General features: G+C 44.7%; 1 protein-coding gene across 1 annotated transcript in view; it reads left to right on the plus strand.

The window, feature by feature from the left end:
• The first annotated feature begins 3,364 nt into the window (after positions 1-3,364).
• COL21A1 (collagen type XXI alpha 1 chain) overlaps positions 3,365-16,931 on the plus strand; it is a 190,627-nt gene continuing 177,060 nt past the window's right edge. The window contains exon 1 of the mRNA XM_069235782.1: positions 3,365-3,561. The gene's annotated coding sequence lies outside the window, so the exon portion shown is untranslated. The remainder of the gene's footprint in view (positions 3,562-16,931) is intronic.

The following is a 16,931-nucleotide window of genomic DNA, read 5'->3' on the forward strand; positions in this document are numbered from 1 at the left end:
ACACTATCTACTTCAACAGCAAGTACAGGGAAATCACAATATATGTTAGTAATACAGATCATGTCTACTTACTGCATATCCTCATTCTGTGAAGTGACATTTAGACAAGCAGATAGTTACTGGATTGTCATTGTTATATGCATTGGCCTATCACAGGTTTCCAGTTATCAACATAGCTACACCTTGACACAATTGGTGCCTGTGTTGCTGGGGGTTTGTGGCATCAGTGGTGGAAGACACAAGGGTGTGAGGACAATGCTAACATGAGACTTGTGATTGCACCTTATATTTTAGCTAAATAATACATGATGTGCACATGCTGGTGTAACTGCGAGAAACAATGTCGAAGATTTATAGGTGACAGTGTATGATAGCAGAAATGAAGTTGATTGGTTTTATACATGATGATAACACATACCAGGCTCTGTCATCACTTTGCGAGGCCAGTTCAGGTGGCATTGCAGCAGAAACATTATAAATGCAGGTGGTGACGTGATCAATGGAGCCTGGTATGTTTTGTTCAACAGGTCTAATCGAGATGAACTTGTTTTCTGACAATGGTAGAAGGGTACGCAACACTGTCCTTCCAAAAGTGATGTAAATGGCAAATCTGTGAAAAGTGAGGCATGCATTTGCCTCGGATTATCCTATTCTATGTGCAGGCATTAATGTGTGATATAAGATACTGAAAAAATGTCGATAGGTGATGTTAACCATGTATCGGTATTGTGAACCTTATTAGGAGTGTGCGTGTACTACCAACATTACTTTACACACCGAACTGGCTGAGTGAGTGGACTAGAATATGCCGTCAGTCCTGTGAGCCCTTGTCACACCAAAAGGAGAGCTCTGGTGATGGACCATCATATGGTGCAAGCAATTAGTCTGGGAAGAGGAATAAAGATGATTGAAGACTACTTATTAGCACCGTTGTGTGGTGATGTGGTCTCACAGGCTTCTTTTGTTTTAGTGTGTTTGTTGTGGTGTATCTGTGGCAAGGTGGCCGGTGTGTCTGATTTCTACGCATCCCTTTTCTAGGCCGGACACATTTTCCCAGGCTCCCATATGTTGGTATCTGGGCTTATGCCTGAACATTATCTGCCATTTCTAGAACTGCAAGGCCATCTAGTTGGTGATGGTGTCCTGGATACATTGATCCTTGGGTTGATTACAAGACATGTTCCAGTTCTACTACAAGGAAATGCAGCTGCCAGCTCTGTCTTGACATACATCATTCACCTATCACTTTCCTCGTCCTGCCACTTCTTTTTAACCTCCACCTCCAAAGCAATCCCCTTAGCTGTGACTGCCTGCCCCATGGTCTGCTTCCCAGGCCTCTGAGGTTGTGTGAAGACAGAGAATGACGATCCCCATAACAGCCAGCCACAATGTTTCCCCTAATACTTGCCAACTTCTCGGTTAATTTCTTCTTTCTCTTGAATGGATGGTCTTAATCTTCACTGTGGTATGACTCCAAACTGATGCGACATAAAATAGTAAGTGAGCAGAGCTCTAGTAATTTTACCTTTTTAGGGGTTTTAAATTACAGTCGGTGTAATGCGTGTTCGATTGTGGGCATCCATGGATATTTTCTAGTTTCCCCTTTAGATTATTGTGCAATTTATGTTACCAATGATCAATATTCCACCTATGCCAAAAGAGCAGAGCTCTGCATACATTCGCAGACTCCTTGCACACTGACTTATGAGTTAGAACTATTTATGTATAATTTCAGCACACTACAACCAAACCATAATTTGATTATGCAAATGGAGGCGTATCCGCATATACTTACGTGAAAGCAGTTTTACACTGGAATTGTTTGTGAATATCGAAATTGTTAAATGTTGGCGAATAATAAATGTACAGCTGCACAAGTATACGTGTAGGCTGTAAGCATTTACTCTGGGCTGCATCTGTGAGGCAACAATCAACAACATGTATATGTGCACATAGCATCGTCATTTTAATAGAGTGAATTGTAATGTGGAAGTAGCCAAGAGGAGACATGGAACACTATACAAAAGAGTAAATAAATAATACTTTGCAAAACAACGTCGTATTCAGTAAAGCTTTCCCATGTTTTATTAAAATATATGTTGTATCTGTCAGTAGATGTGTCTAGGATGTTAGGGCCAGATGTAGGAAGATTTGATTTTGTGACTCGGAAATTGCGAGTCGGTGCGACTCGCAATTTCCGAGTCGCAAAATCATATGCAGAATGGTGTCTCAGACACCATCTGCGAATCGCAAGGGTGTCGCAAAGACCCACCTCATTAATATTAATGAAGTGGGTCGCAATTTGCGACCCCCTTGCGAATCCCTGCACTCACAGGGATGGTGGCCTGCTGGAGACAGCAGACCTCCATGTCTATGACTGCTTTTTTAATAAAACAGTTTTTTTTTTTTGTATTGCAGCCCGTTTTCCTTGGAGGAAAACGAGTTGCAATACAAAAGGAAAAATGAAACCATTTGGTTTTGTTTTTTCAGAGTAGGCAGTGGTCCATTGGAAAAATATTTATGGCGACATTCACAAAGGGGAAGGGGTCCCCCGGGGACCCCTTCCCTTTTGCGAATGAGTTAGCACCCACTTGACATGGGTGCTAAATGCGAATTGCTTTGCAACCACGTTCAAGGTTTATGGCGACATTCACAAAGGGGAAGGGGTCCCCCGGGGACCCCTTCCCTTTTGCGAATGAGTTAGCACCCACTTGACATGGGTGCTAACTGCGAATTGCTTTGCAACCACGTTCAAGGTCACAAAGCAATTCTGCATTGCGGTGCGAATCGCAAATTGGAAGGGAACACCCCTTCCTATTTGCGAGTCGCATTCCCAGTTTGCGAGTCGGAACCGACTCGCAAAATGGGATTGTGCATTGCGATGTGCGTTCTGCTAATTTCGCAGTTTGCGCCATGCAAAACGCTTCGTACAGCTGGCCCTTAGTGATTAAAACAATGTACTGTGTATTATACCAGACAGATTTATTCTGATGCATCCTTACATTTTTATTTAGAAATTAAGAGTATGTATTAATTGGAAACGAGTTCGTCTTTCTGTACCATTTCATACCACTGCTTTGCCCAGCCATGTTCAGATTTGGTATACTTTTTTGTATGAATTGAGGTTAAAGTGACATTGGTATGTCTCAGTGAAAGTTCTAAGGACGGCGAGAGTCAAGTGCTCTTTCTGCCGCATAGTGTAGCCGCAGTGTGTGGACCAGCATAACAAAGGCATGTTCAGGCTGTGCAATAACTCTCTTACTGCTAACTAATCTGTCTTTAAATGCGCTGTCCAATCAGAGCTAAGGGCCGCAGATTCCACCTATGAGCAGGCAGAAGAGTCCCTAGGGACCAGAGGTGAAGCAGCTACCTGGAGTCCGGTGGCTAGTGTGAGGGCGCGCCAGCGTGCAGCGGCTGGTCATTCCCTCCTCTCACCGGCACTTTCTCCCTCTTTCCGTGTTCTCTCTATGTAGACATAGGGTCTACAGCACCGACCCAGAAGGTCTCCTGAGTTTGGCGTCTCGCAGCGTCCCCGGCTCCTTTTACTGCAGAGTATGCAAAGTGAGTATAATTTGCCTTATTAGTTCCCGGCATGGATCTTTATGCTAAAAATGCGTAGCTTCATTGCACCACACTGCAGGGTTTGAAAGTGCACCTGAACTTTCACTAGGAAGCAAGATGCGCTTTTGAAATAATCACATATGCTCTGCTTCTGTTGTCATGGAGATGCCGCGTGTGTAAGGTGCGTAAAATAGCAGGGTTTAGTGGTATAGGAAGTCTCTATAAATCACGTGTGATTGTGCATGAGTACACTATTATTACAATGAAATAGGCTCGCTCGGTGTATTTCTGCGGAGTAGTCGTTAGTCTCAGATGTTAATCAGCTTCACTCACAAAGGGTTTTCTTTGAGGTGTTTGGGCGTTTCAGTTTAGAACGTGACTTTTTTTCCAAAGTGCCTTCGACGTCAGTTTTTATGTATTAACGCTCAAATTTGTAACTTTTTTCGGTATATATTTTCATGAATCAAGGCATAAAAGAATGCAGTAAGATTTACGACCCACAACACCTTTCATTGAATATGAGAGATTACAAATGTCTATTTCACCATAAGAGTGGTAGTATTCATTTTACATCGTGACTTTAATGTATTTTTTAACTGTGTGACGATTCAAATGATGAAAACAAAATAATTGAAACGTTACTCTATTGTCAGAAAAAATTGAAACAGAGCAAAATGGTAATATCATGAGATTAATTTGTATGTGTTGAAGAGAAAACATGGTACTTTTGCAGAGATATTTGGGCCTTACAATGAGAGTGTGCTAAGCTAGAACTTCTAGACTTCCGGTCTGCTACTTTCAACATATCTTTGCCTAAATGACATTTCTCGCTAGCATGTTCGCGTGGTAAAATATTCCAAAGGACTGTTGAAGTCAAAGTAGGTTTTACGAATTTGCCCACTGCGTGAGTGAGTTTACAGAAGAAGCAAGTCATATGATTATAGTTCTGAGCCCATTGTATCATGGAAAGGCGGGCTCCCGCAGCCCTTCCCTCCCCATCATTCAGCCAAGAGCCATTATCGCCTATGGACATCTGTAATACAGCGGACGGGATACCCGTCACGTTTGTCACCGAGTAACCTATCGGCCAAAGTCTAAATCAGGCCCATAGATTAAGTTCCATGGAGTTTAAAACTCTAACGCAGTGCAGTGTTGAATTCGCACGTCCCGAGTTCATGAGATACCCTCAGGAGGTGAATGGCAGTCAGGCATGGGGTGGAATGTCACAGCAAACAGAGAGTGCGAAGTTCGGTATTTACACGTCATTCCTTGCACAGAAGGGAGAAAGTGGAGACACAGGACGTGTTGTTTGACTTGCTGCTTCACTTAGAGCCTATTACCTGGGCCTTGACACCATTGTGGCGTACACAACGTCTTCTTTAAGAGGGTTAGAGTCACTTTAGTAATTGAAAGATGTGCGCCTGGAGCTGCAGCACACACGTTATCAACTGTATGTTGTCAGATTAGATGCCTTGGCCTATCAATAAGGACTCTTCACCTTGTCATCCCAGTAGACCACCGGCCCTGAAGGCATGTAAATACCTTCAGCATATATCCTATAGATTTCTTTTAGAAACAACAGACTGACATTTTTAAAGGTTTAAGTGGGTCTTGGTTCAACGATCTGCTGTGCGCATTATTTGCTTGAAGAATACATTTCTCAGTTTTGTTTGAATAATTCGATGACACGAGTTCTGGGGCAGTGTGATAAAGGGGAAGTGGCAAAGCCAGTTTTCCTGAAGACACAACAAGGCGTTAGGTGCAGCAAAGTCAGGAGAATGACCACGTGCACATTCATCATTTACACTTTTATTTAGACACATACGTAAGTGAAAGAGATTGTCTAGCTTCCTGGACTTCCATTCACCTAAATACCAGTGGTACAAGGGACATCACACGCCATTGGACTTTGAAAACATCACACGAAGTGCTATCATATGACCTTTGAACCTGAATCTTCCCAGGAAGGGATGTCCATTACCTTAGTCCCGATGACAGTACTATAAAAGGCGTCACTAAAGTTCGACAATAAATGCATGACTAATATAATTAATATACCAACACAACACAGACAAATGTATTTTTTAAATACCATCTACATCAGGGTGCTGACTTGATCTTTTAAAGTGATCGGGTTTAGTACGTGCCCTAAATTGTAGCTGGTAAGTAAAGTGAGTGAGTCAGACCTAGTCTTGGGTGATTTGGGGTTAGGGGGGTTATCTACCTAGGAACGTTCTGAAAAACACGGGGTCAAATAGAGCATTTTAAAGCATAAGTTTCATATACATGTGCTAAAAAACATAGTTTCTGTAAGGGCCCTTACTAAAGTGTTTTTAAGGAGTATGGTGGATTTACTGAAGACAGAAATGAATGCAAGGCAACACAAACATTTGTGTTGCCCCCTCTTTGGCATTCATGTTTGTCACAGTAAACAAAAAAACATGGCCCTGATGCAGATGGAGTTTTTTCCCTGCGCGTCAGAACTATTGTCGATGTATTTCCTGCCTGAGTCTGCAATATGTTGCATGGCAGACTTGGGCAGGGGTATTCTGTGACAGTCCAGAGGCAAGCAGAGCACAGGGGCAATGGTTCTTGCTGGAGGAGCCAACTGAGGCTGCACTGGTAGAAAGACTGCATTTCTGCTGACTTTAGAAGAGGAGAACCAGGCATTTAAAGGTCTGGAGGAACTGCCGATTTACAATAGTTTTCCTATTCTGCCAAACCCTAAATCAGACCTTAATTAATTCCAAAGAAAAATTGAGCCAAATGTGTATAGAACAATCATGCAAGATAGCAGACACTTCAGAAATATACATTTAGTTTGTGTCTTCAGTTTAGGTGAGGAAAATAATGTATCAACTCAATGTGCAGTATATTTGAGTGAGCACTAAAAGGATTAAATTTAGGCATTACACAGTGCATTGAGGTCTTTGTATTTAGTGCTTTCGGATCCGGCTCGAGTCTGGTGCGACCGGTGCTACCGCACCGGGTGCTGACTTCAGTAAGGGCGCTGTGTTTGCAAGTGTATTCTTATTTTAAAATTACCTGCTGCCAGCCTTCTTTGCCTCCGGCTATTTTCAGGCAACAATAGAAATATCAAGATAACTCAGTGATTAAGAGTCTTTCTGGAGAGAGATTGGAGTTCTGTCTAGGGGGAGCTTTGACTCACTGCAAAGGGTTACTATGTCTACTGCAAAGAAACTGTACCTTGAAGATCACAAAGTGCATATAATGTAAAAAGGTCAGAGTGTTACTGCTTTTGTCAGATTCTTTTGTTATTTGCAGTTTACAAATTGAAATCCTAATATAGAACAGTAAGTAATTAACTGTCAACAAACAGCTGCATGCAAGCAGCAAGGTATAAATTAGAGAGTTATGATTTTTTTCACCAGTGTTTCATTATTCTAATGTTGCAAAAAAGGTTAATTTGGGAAGAAATCAATTCTTATTATTAAAGAGAGCCTTCAACCATGGTGTTACATTTTAAATTCTGAGTATATGCTTCTCCAGAATGAGCACTTTTAAACTGTACAGCCTACCATTATGAATTGCCTGTAACTCCTACACCTTGCAGTTGTTCATCTTACGTTACATTTCATATGCACTGATTTACACAAGTTGGATTGATTGACTCTGTGCTCGGACATCCGACCCTACACTGGTATGAGTGATGCTATAAAAATATTTAAATGCATCTGACCGAGAGTGGTTATGGAGACTTGAGTGGCTCTGTGAAAGGGTGGTAGTGAGGGAATCCATAGTGCAGGTGGTCACTGGGGTGCGTCTACAATCATTGTCGCACTAGGTGCCTCCAGCGCTAAAGCCGGCCCTGAGTGCTTTATATACTGAGCTATCTTAACAGCATTTTAAGTTCTGACCGGCATGTTCCACATGGTTTTCAGAAGCACACACATGAATCTCATGAGCAGTTCTGCTAATACTAAATTATGCGGCCGGCAGGCTACACACAGGTCTATGATCCATGCACATTAAACCTTTGAGCTATCTTATGGGGATATAAACCAATGTCCTTCAATCCTCTGGCCTGCAGACGTCGCACTAGGCTCTGCAGTGAAGGCTGCAGTAGAAAGCACTGCTCACTCTTTAGATAATGTGAACTATCTGAGTACAGAAACAGAGGACCTGGTTCAGAAATGTTATTTTGTAATACATAATGCAGTACTACAGTAGTACTACTTACATATTACAAAATGCAGTTCACAAACCGATGTCTGGATACATTCACCTCCACCTCTCCTATTGTTTCCTTATGAGATCTTCGCCACAGAGCGGGAGATCTCCACATACATAGTATATATTTTGGTAGTAAATGTTGTAGGATAAGGGGGGTGGTTTTCAAATGAAGAATGCTCACTACTAAATGGTAGGGGCTTAGGGAAATTTAAAGAGAGTTTTAGGAGGGACCTGCTTATATAAAACACACCCACATACAACAAGTAAGGCAATTTCAATTCAGAAAATAAGACTTAGAAAGTTTCCACAGCCCTAAATGTGTCAAAACAGGTGCACTGCAACACATGCTCATAAACATCAATGGATAAAGAGAATTAAACAAACTCCTAAGGTTATTTGAACATTAATATTATTTGTAATTAAATATCAGCGTATATAATTGTATAAATATATAATATTAATAACTACAGTATAAGTGTATATAATATATTGTGGTGCTTAAAACATATATTACATACACACTTTAAATTTACATTGAAATAGATATTCATACATATTTTTGTGTTTATACATAATTATTACATTTTTGAAGGTAATAATGCACTAACTTTACTTTAAAAAAAACTTAAAGTTTTATCATTTTTTAAAAAGCTGTACAAAGCTCTTCAGTTATTCAAATGTATTACTTTTAACAAAGTTTACAAAATATGAACAATAATAGAGCAAGTTTTTAAATTGTTTTTTAAAAATAAATATGTACACATTTGAGTAATATATTTAAAAGATATTTTCTTTAAAACATGATTTAATGTGTTATAGCAATTTTGTTTTTCACGTTTCAGTTAGATAATAAATATTTTAAATCAATGTACATTTACATACATAATTTTAAGAATAATAAACCTTCATAATTTTCCCTGAATTTTCTCAGACGGAGAGCTCCACTTAAGTGGTGTAGGTCTCTAAGTCTGTGGTGAAGGCCTCCTGCCCGGTGGCGGACATGTCCACCAACTAGGCAGAACATAAAATGCAGTTCTAAAGCTACATGTAGAAACGTTATATCTTAATTACAGATTCATAAGAGGCCCCATCCTCTCATTGGAAGAGGTGAAAATATGTAAGTCTACACCTTGGTGTAAACCTCCACTCAGAAATGGGGCCTACCAAAAAAAGTTGAGTGTTACCCATAGGTGTAGGAGTAAGTATAAAAGTGAGTAAATATGCATGGGCATTTTTACGTTTCTGAATCAGGCCCAGAATTTTGGAGGCCAAAAAGAGAAATGACTACATCTCACTATTCTTTTCATGCACAATCATTAAGTACAGGCCAAGCCCTGTAAAACAGTTTTTAAATAATAGTAAATCATTTGTGTCATATTGCAAGTGAATGCAAACCTACAATATTTTGAATTGTAGTTCAACACGTGTCTGAAAAGCCTTTCAGAAAAATAACAAACTGCAATATACATTCTATATTCATGGGGTTTTATATTACAGAAGACACAGAAAATCATAAATCAAATGAAAATTAAATTTAAAGATATACTTTCATAATTAAATTATTCTCTTTGTAATAGTAAATACATTATTTGCTAAGTAAACAGGGCTCTATTTAGGACTAGATGAAGGACAGGGTCAATCTGCATATTTGAGGAAACTTAGACCAGAGACCACTTTTGATGCACTACCTATTTCATGCCATTTAGGACATTCAGGATATAATACAAATCTGAAGGGTGCACCTTAATGTAAAGCATAAGTGCATCTTGAAAAACAGAATCATAATCTCTGGAAAGATGGTGATGTTGAGGCTTTGGTGGGTGGAGGTTAAAGGCCACTGCACAAGAGAAATTGTGAAGTAGAAAGGCTGAAAAGGATCGTGTAACTGAGAGAGGGCTGTTCTGACCATCTGGTCCACCCAGATTTGTTGCTTTTGGATCACCATGTTTTCAACCTTTTACTGTGGGGGAGCCTCATAGTCTGGGACTCACCCACAGTAAACTCATGGTGAAATGGACTGAGGATGTTTACAGCTGGTGGCACCATGTTAAGACAAGCCCACAGAGATGCAGCAAGAGTAGGGGTCCCAGGGCTGGTTGCAAGTGATCAAGTGTGTACACATGTGTACACGTGTGTGAGGGCTGCGCAGGAAGGACACCTATCGTGCACAGCCCAAGAACTGTTCCTAGATAGCCTGGTGCAGAAGGGCCAATGCAGAGTGGGTGGTGGCCTAGAATAGGCCTTATGATGTGAGTGTACACATGTCAGACGTAGTCAGTGTGCTTTACTGTCTAGACTGTAGGGACACCCCATTATATTCCAAGGGGAAAGGCTGTCCTAGGGTGCCACTCCATTTCCCCAGGGACCACAGACTCCAGAGTCACACCAATATACACTGTAACTTGCATGAAAAGAACAATGCAGTAGGTTACAAAAGCATATCTGTACAGCTTATTGGTCATCCAGGAATGTCATCATTTTCTGACGCAGCTCAGGATCAGGGCCCAGGCCTTTGTGATGCTGCTATGCTTGATTAATTACTGTTCTCTCCAGCTGCAGGAACAGGACCCTGGATCAGTCAGCCAGCTGTCATGCCATACCAGGAACCAGGCCGGCCCCAGACCACTCAACAAGGAGGGGCTCCTTGGAGGAATTGCTGGCGAGGCCCTGGCAGGAATGTAAGGGATGAGGGGAGCTGAGACCCTCAGAGCACATGTGGCAATTGACTTGTGGGCGATGACATTTTGAGCTATCCCAGAAGACTGTGCAGGAAGGTTGGGGCAGGGGTGGAGAGGTGATGTGGCATCAGGATAGGCCAGAGGCACAGCCCTGCTGGACACTTCTGCCCCCACTTAAAAGGCCTTCACCAGGAAAGAGAGCTCTCTCTTGGATGTGCTTTTTTGCAGAACACTGGGACTGAAGGCTGGTGTCATGGTGAACTGAAAGGAAAAAAACCTTGACTGCCCAATATGGCAAGGACTATGCTCCTGATTGACCACCAGGTCCAGTGGGCCCACCCCAGGACCAGGTAAGCTGGTCCCCTTACTCCCCCTGAAGACCAGTTGGGGGAATGACTGGGCTTCTGCACAAGGATGGCAGAGAGAGACATGCAAATCAAAGGCTGGTGCAGGAAGTCAGTGAGAATGTCTCTCTACAAAGTTGGCTAGGAGCCCTGAAGAAAGTGCTCCAGGTGGCAAGGACTCACCACCAGGAGCACAAGGAGACCCAGATTACCCAGATTGGCCCACAGGGCATTGACATATCCCTGAGTGAGACCCCTGGGGAGGACCGGGGATGCAGCGTGTGGGGCTTCACCACTGATTTCCACATTGCCCCCGGGGTGGGTCAGGGCCTGGGGACTGCCCCTAAAAAGATGAAATGGCCAGGGAGTGCTGTTGCTTGTCTCCCAGCAAAATGCCCATTGTAAGGGAGCGTCCTCTGACTCCCTTGGTGCTGGAGGGGTGGGGCCCAGGACCCCATCCCTGGGCCGCCAACCAGGAAATATGAAGTTGGGGAGCACCGTCATGCTCCCCCTGAAGATGCCCCCAGAAAACGGTGGAGGCAGGGAAGCACCGTCTCATTCCTGCCTACAGAGGTTGGGGTCTAGGGCCCCCTCCCTGGGCCTCGAGAAGACACCAAGGCCAGGGGAGCACCATCAAACTCTCCCCTGGTAAAGAAGAAGGGGCCCAGAACCCACAGGCGTGGGCCGACTGAAGAAGAGTGCTGACTCCCAATGGCAGCACTGAAACGTGCTGGGCAGGAGGGGAGCCATCGAAAAGTGGCCAGGGGCAGGCTCCCCATTTCGATGTCTAACACCACTCACCTCAGGTGGAGTGTCTGGGTGGGACCGGACATCCCGAAAAGGGAGATTCAGTGTGGTGTGAGGCCTCAGATGAGTGAGGAATCAGACCAGCTCTCCCCAATGCAGTGGGCGAGCAGCTGATTCATTATGCATGCTCCAGGAGGAGGGCCCTATGATGCTAAGTGAGGCTGATCGCCCAAGCCACCAAATTGATAATTTTGGCACAGTGGTGACCCCATGAGAGTGAGGTCACCACCAAATGGATTCCCAAGCATGGGGGGAGCTGCAGGAGAAGTGCAGCCTTCCCCTAAGAAAGTTCATACTGTTCCCACCCTCAATTTCAGTGGACTTGAAAAGGATCACCCATCAAGGGTACCAAGGTGTTTTCAAGATCTGTTCTAGCTGGAACTTTTGTTCAAGGTAGTAGAACTGCACCTTCTAGGGGTGAAGATCATGGCTGCAGTCCTTGTGGCTTGAGTGTAATTAACAATGGATTACCATCATGGTGAACATCCTCTAGGGGTGAAGGGCTGTAATTACATGCGTTTTTACACAAATGGGGTCCATTAGGGACTATGGTTAAAGTACAGCATGTTAGGCTGAATGTGATTAAAACTGTATGGCTGCAGTATTGCAGCCAATGAAGTGACATGTGTATGGTCATGCGACCTCAGGGAGGAAGAGCAACTTCCACACACCGGGGAATTGCCACTTGTACAATGCAGCAGATCTGCATTTGTGGCACATCCGCAGCAATGTGCATTTGAACTAACAAGGCATAAGTTTACATGCAAGCACATTTTTGTGCCTGTGTAGTAGTGCTGCGTGTGTACATCTGTGTTTAAGGCGGCATGTTTGCAGCGAATAAACAACACCACTTGCTTTGGGGATCTGTTCTTTGCTCTTTTAAACTAAATTATTAAATGGAACCAGGGCAGACAAGAAAACAATAACAAACAGCGGGTTTCTTCAGAGCTGCTTAAAACTGTCTAACAACTAACTTTGTTGTAAATTGCTTGCCCATAACAATCACAATTAATTACAAATCAGTTGCCTGTTCGCATTAGAACATAATTGTATTCGATGTTAACAACAGTGCTTTCTTGGACTAATTATAAGGGGATTATTTGAACTGGCAACAGTGCTCGTTTGGACCAGTAAACCAGAGATTGTCTGGAGTCTGCCACTGCGGACTGCAGCTGGATCCCACTCTTTTTCAGCTTTGCATACAGCCACCCAGGCCCAAAGAGGCTAGCGCCAACTGACAGTGCATAGACTCTAAACACGTTTTATTGTTGCTTGGTAGATGCAGTGCTTTCCTGCAATATGAATTCAATTAGCTTCTTTACTGTTCTGACAAACCTTGTTTAAAAGCAATACAAATACATTGTTGGTCACTCGAGGATTTTAGAGGATAAGACCTTCTCACCAGCTAGGAGGATCCATCGGCATCTCCCAAAACGTGCGATTCTGCGCACTAAATATGCTCTGAATCAAGGCCAGTCACATTAAATGTACCCTGTTCACCTACCAAGTGAGCGAGGCAACAGGCTGCTTATCTGCCTTCCACACTGGTGTGTGAAGTACAGGCCTCTCCTCTTTGAAAGACTAATCTGAAATTAGCACTTTTTGACAGCCAGGGATCTGCTGTCTCTGGCTGACTCCCGTTCAAGAGCCGCAGATCATCCAGAATGTAAACAGAGGGCCCTTGAGAAACAAGAGCCTGGACACTAAGCACAGGGTTTACGGTCCGTAATGACAAGGATGCTTTTATGTTCAGAAAACAGCTTACCACTCTTTCTAGACCAAACCTCGAAAGCAAATATTTACCCTTGGTACCACATCTGGGACTCTCAATTTAGAGGAAAACTAGCATTCCACTATTGTAGTCATACATCTATGATTTGTGTACATTTCTGTCATTCTGGAATTAAACAAATAGCCTGGATTCTGGCAGTGAATACGCATCTATACACGCACACTCATCTATATGTATCCAGCACATTTCGGGAAGTAACAAGTGTTACTATCACCCACCAGGAAGCATTTACCAGTCTTAGGGTAAAGAAAGACTGAAATGCTTGCAGGTTAAATGGACTTGTCTGCAGCAGATGCACAACTCACTGAAGTACGTTTTGTTTTTGTATATGTTTTTATTGCTTCAGTTTCAAAATAGAACAAATTACAGAACAACCCCTGCACAGCGGGCAGAGCAAACAATAAACTCATTACCATAGATGTCTCATACGCCCACGCATTGCAATCGCTGTAAAGTTCTATTATCCATCATGTCTTGCTAAAATAAACGTGCACTGGGCGCACTGACCTGCGGACACGGTTCGGCTGAAAAAAGGAACAAATAGTCTAACCGCTCTTATGGCCCCCTGCACCAGAAACAATAAAATAGAGAGAACAACAGAAAGAGAGAAAAAGGGGGGTAAAGAAAAGGAGGGGAAGAAGGGAAAGAGAGTCCCTGCATTCGTAGCACCCAGTCTAATAGTGTAAAGTGCAGGTTCGACCTCTCGGGGGAGGAAGCCAACCCGCCACAGCTGGCCATATATGCATTCAACAATCACTCACTGCCACGGGCCTCAAGATAGGTCTGTAGGGGAAGCCACATATCCCGTGGTCTAGACTTAGGTGGCATTAGGTCCCAGTATGCCATAAGATGTTCCAGGTAGTATGCCGGATCACGCAGCCAATCCCGGCAACGAGATGCCTCTCCCCTGCCCCAGCACATCGCCAGTACCAACAACAGTCCCACCAATCTCCGCCTGTCAGGGGAAATCTCCTTGACGTACCCCAGGCGTGCAAATTTGGGGGGCCTCGTCAATTCTACTTCAACTATGTCTTCCAGTGTATCTAACACATTCTTCCAATATCCCTGCAATGTTGCACAATTCCATGCCAAATGCAGGAAATCTGCATCCGGCGCCAAGCATTAAATCCAGCTGGCATCCAGCTGGACACCCATCCTTTTTAGGTGCAGCGGCGTAAAAAACAAGCAGTGCAGAAATTTAAAACGGATTCACAGTCTATAATTGGGGGAGAGCTCACACATGTGCATGCAGCAATACTGCCACACATCCTCCGAAAGGGCCTACCCTAGATCCACCTCCCACCACACCCTGGCTCCGGGTGTCACCGAAGGCGCTGTCTGTTGCATGCACCTGTAAATGCGTGTGATAAGGCAGCGGGCGATGAGGACCTGTATACCAGCTCCAGAGCCTGGCCCACCAGCGGCGCCATAGGAAAGCCAGGGTATTTAGCCCTCATAAGCGCCTGCATTTGTAGAAAGGCAAACTGATAATTCAGAGTATCATGCGGTTCATGAAGCACAGCTTCGGGGGAGACAAAAGAGCCCTCCAGATACCTGGATCCCAGGGTTGTCATCTCCAGAGCAATCAGATGGTCGCCCATTCGTCCTCCCTCAAGTGTGCGCGGATTGACGATGTCCCGTACCGTAACTGAAGGAGCAAAGGGTTGGCCAGTCCAAGCCCGCCGCAGGAGCATCCGTCAACCCCACGTCGTGCATACCACCATGTCAACTTTCCGAGTCCTAGCTTTAGGTGGGCCATGTAGCACCCCAGAGAGTTCACCAGGACAAATAGAATCATCTTTGGGGGCCATGTGTGGTAGATATTTCATGGGGTGCACCCAATAGTGTGCAAAATGCACCTGTGCACAGTTATAGTATAGCTCCATATACGGCGCAGCCAGGCCTCCCGGGTCAAATGGTTGAGCCAGCACCTCCCATGCAATTCTGGGCTTTTTGGAGGATGGTTTTCACAAATTTTGCTGCTAGTTTCGGATCCGTTAAAAAATGCAGTTTGCCCTTGTGTTGCACCTGCAGCTTTGCTGGGTAAATGAGAGAATATTTAGCATCCGTGCGACTCAGTGTGCGCTTGACCGGGAGGAACTCCCTATGAGCCGCCTGCAGTCCCGGAGTATAGACAGGAAAAATGCTGAGCTCATTATTATTATAGATCAGAGGTCAACGTTCGTGAGCCAGGCAAAGCACCTTGTCCCTGTCTCTGTAGCTTAGCAAGAGCACAATCACCGGGCGGGCCGCCATCCCAGGAGGCGGCCACGGCCCGAGATACCTATGCGCCTGCTCCACCACCAGCAGTGGGGAGAGCTCACCTGGGAAAAGGGCAGCCAGCATTGCCTCAACATAGTCTTCCATGTGCACCATCACTGTCGACTCCGGGAGACCTACAATAAGAATGTTATTTCATGGAGAGCTGACTTTAAGGTCTTCATTTTTATTCTGTATAACTTCCAACACCCGTTCCATCTGCAGAAGTCGCTCACCCTCTCCCTTCCGACTGTCTTCCACATCAGAAGTGCACGTTTCCACCTGTTCAAGACGGGTGTCATAGTCATCCACCCTGTCTTTTAAGCGGTCCATTTGCTCCTTCAGATGGTCTAGCTTTGCATCGATACCCGCCAGAATATGCTTAAGGTCTAAAAACATGAATTTCACGGAGGCCGGCTGTGGATCCTGAGGCAGATCGTCCATCGACCTGCTCGCTTGACTGCACTTTTTTTTGTGCCATGGAAGGAGAGCTTTGATTGCTTATGGTCCACCTTCCCCATTGTGGTAACTTCTCTCCTCCAGGGGAGCACAGCCACCCAATCTAGGTGAACGCAGCAGCATGCCCTAGCCCCGGAATTGCCTCCGGCAGTCCGCCAGGCACGTCACCTTCTCCCGGGCACCTGCCGTCACGCCCCAGCACCACAGATCCACCGCCGTGCCAGTCCTTCCGGGCCACGGCAGTTGGACAGTGCCAACTGTGATGGCGGGTCCAGCTAGTATGGCCCGCAGTCATGGGGGCGCTCTCTCACACCAGCCGTTGCACCCCCCCACCGCCACAGCACGGCAGGGGCCAAGAGTTGTGTCCAACTTCACAATAAATTGCGCCTGTCCACGGTTTTTCCCCCACTGCAGTTGGCCACCGGGTTGCCGCCCTCAGCCAGGCGTCCCTCTCTCTGGACAGAAGTGCTCTTCCAAGCGGCCCCCACCGTACAAACCTTGATCTGGTCGTGCTTTGCACCACCCCATAGGGGCCCTTCAGCCCTATCCCTGCCGCTGATTACCTGGGGCCCCCTGCTGCACAGTTCCCAACTCGGGCGCGCAGCCCAGGGGCGTCACCAAAGCACTTTACCAGGATTCTAATATGTGGGCCACAGCTTACTTATGCAATTAACGAGTACAAGAACAATAAAGACATTTGCAACTATATTAATCCACGGAGTTACCTTACATAAAATACACATTGTAACTTACACTTTACAAGCAGTGCTCTGCAAATGGCGCATTAACCCACTGAACTATTTTATAATATAAACCAGTGGCTGAAGATTGTATGCC

The sequence above is a fragment of the Pleurodeles waltl genome, chromosome 5 (assembly GCF_031143425.1).
Source record: "Pleurodeles waltl isolate 20211129_DDA chromosome 5, aPleWal1.hap1.20221129, whole genome shotgun sequence".
In the NCBI taxonomy this organism is placed as follows: Eukaryota; Metazoa; Chordata; class Amphibia; order Caudata; family Salamandridae; genus Pleurodeles; species Pleurodeles waltl.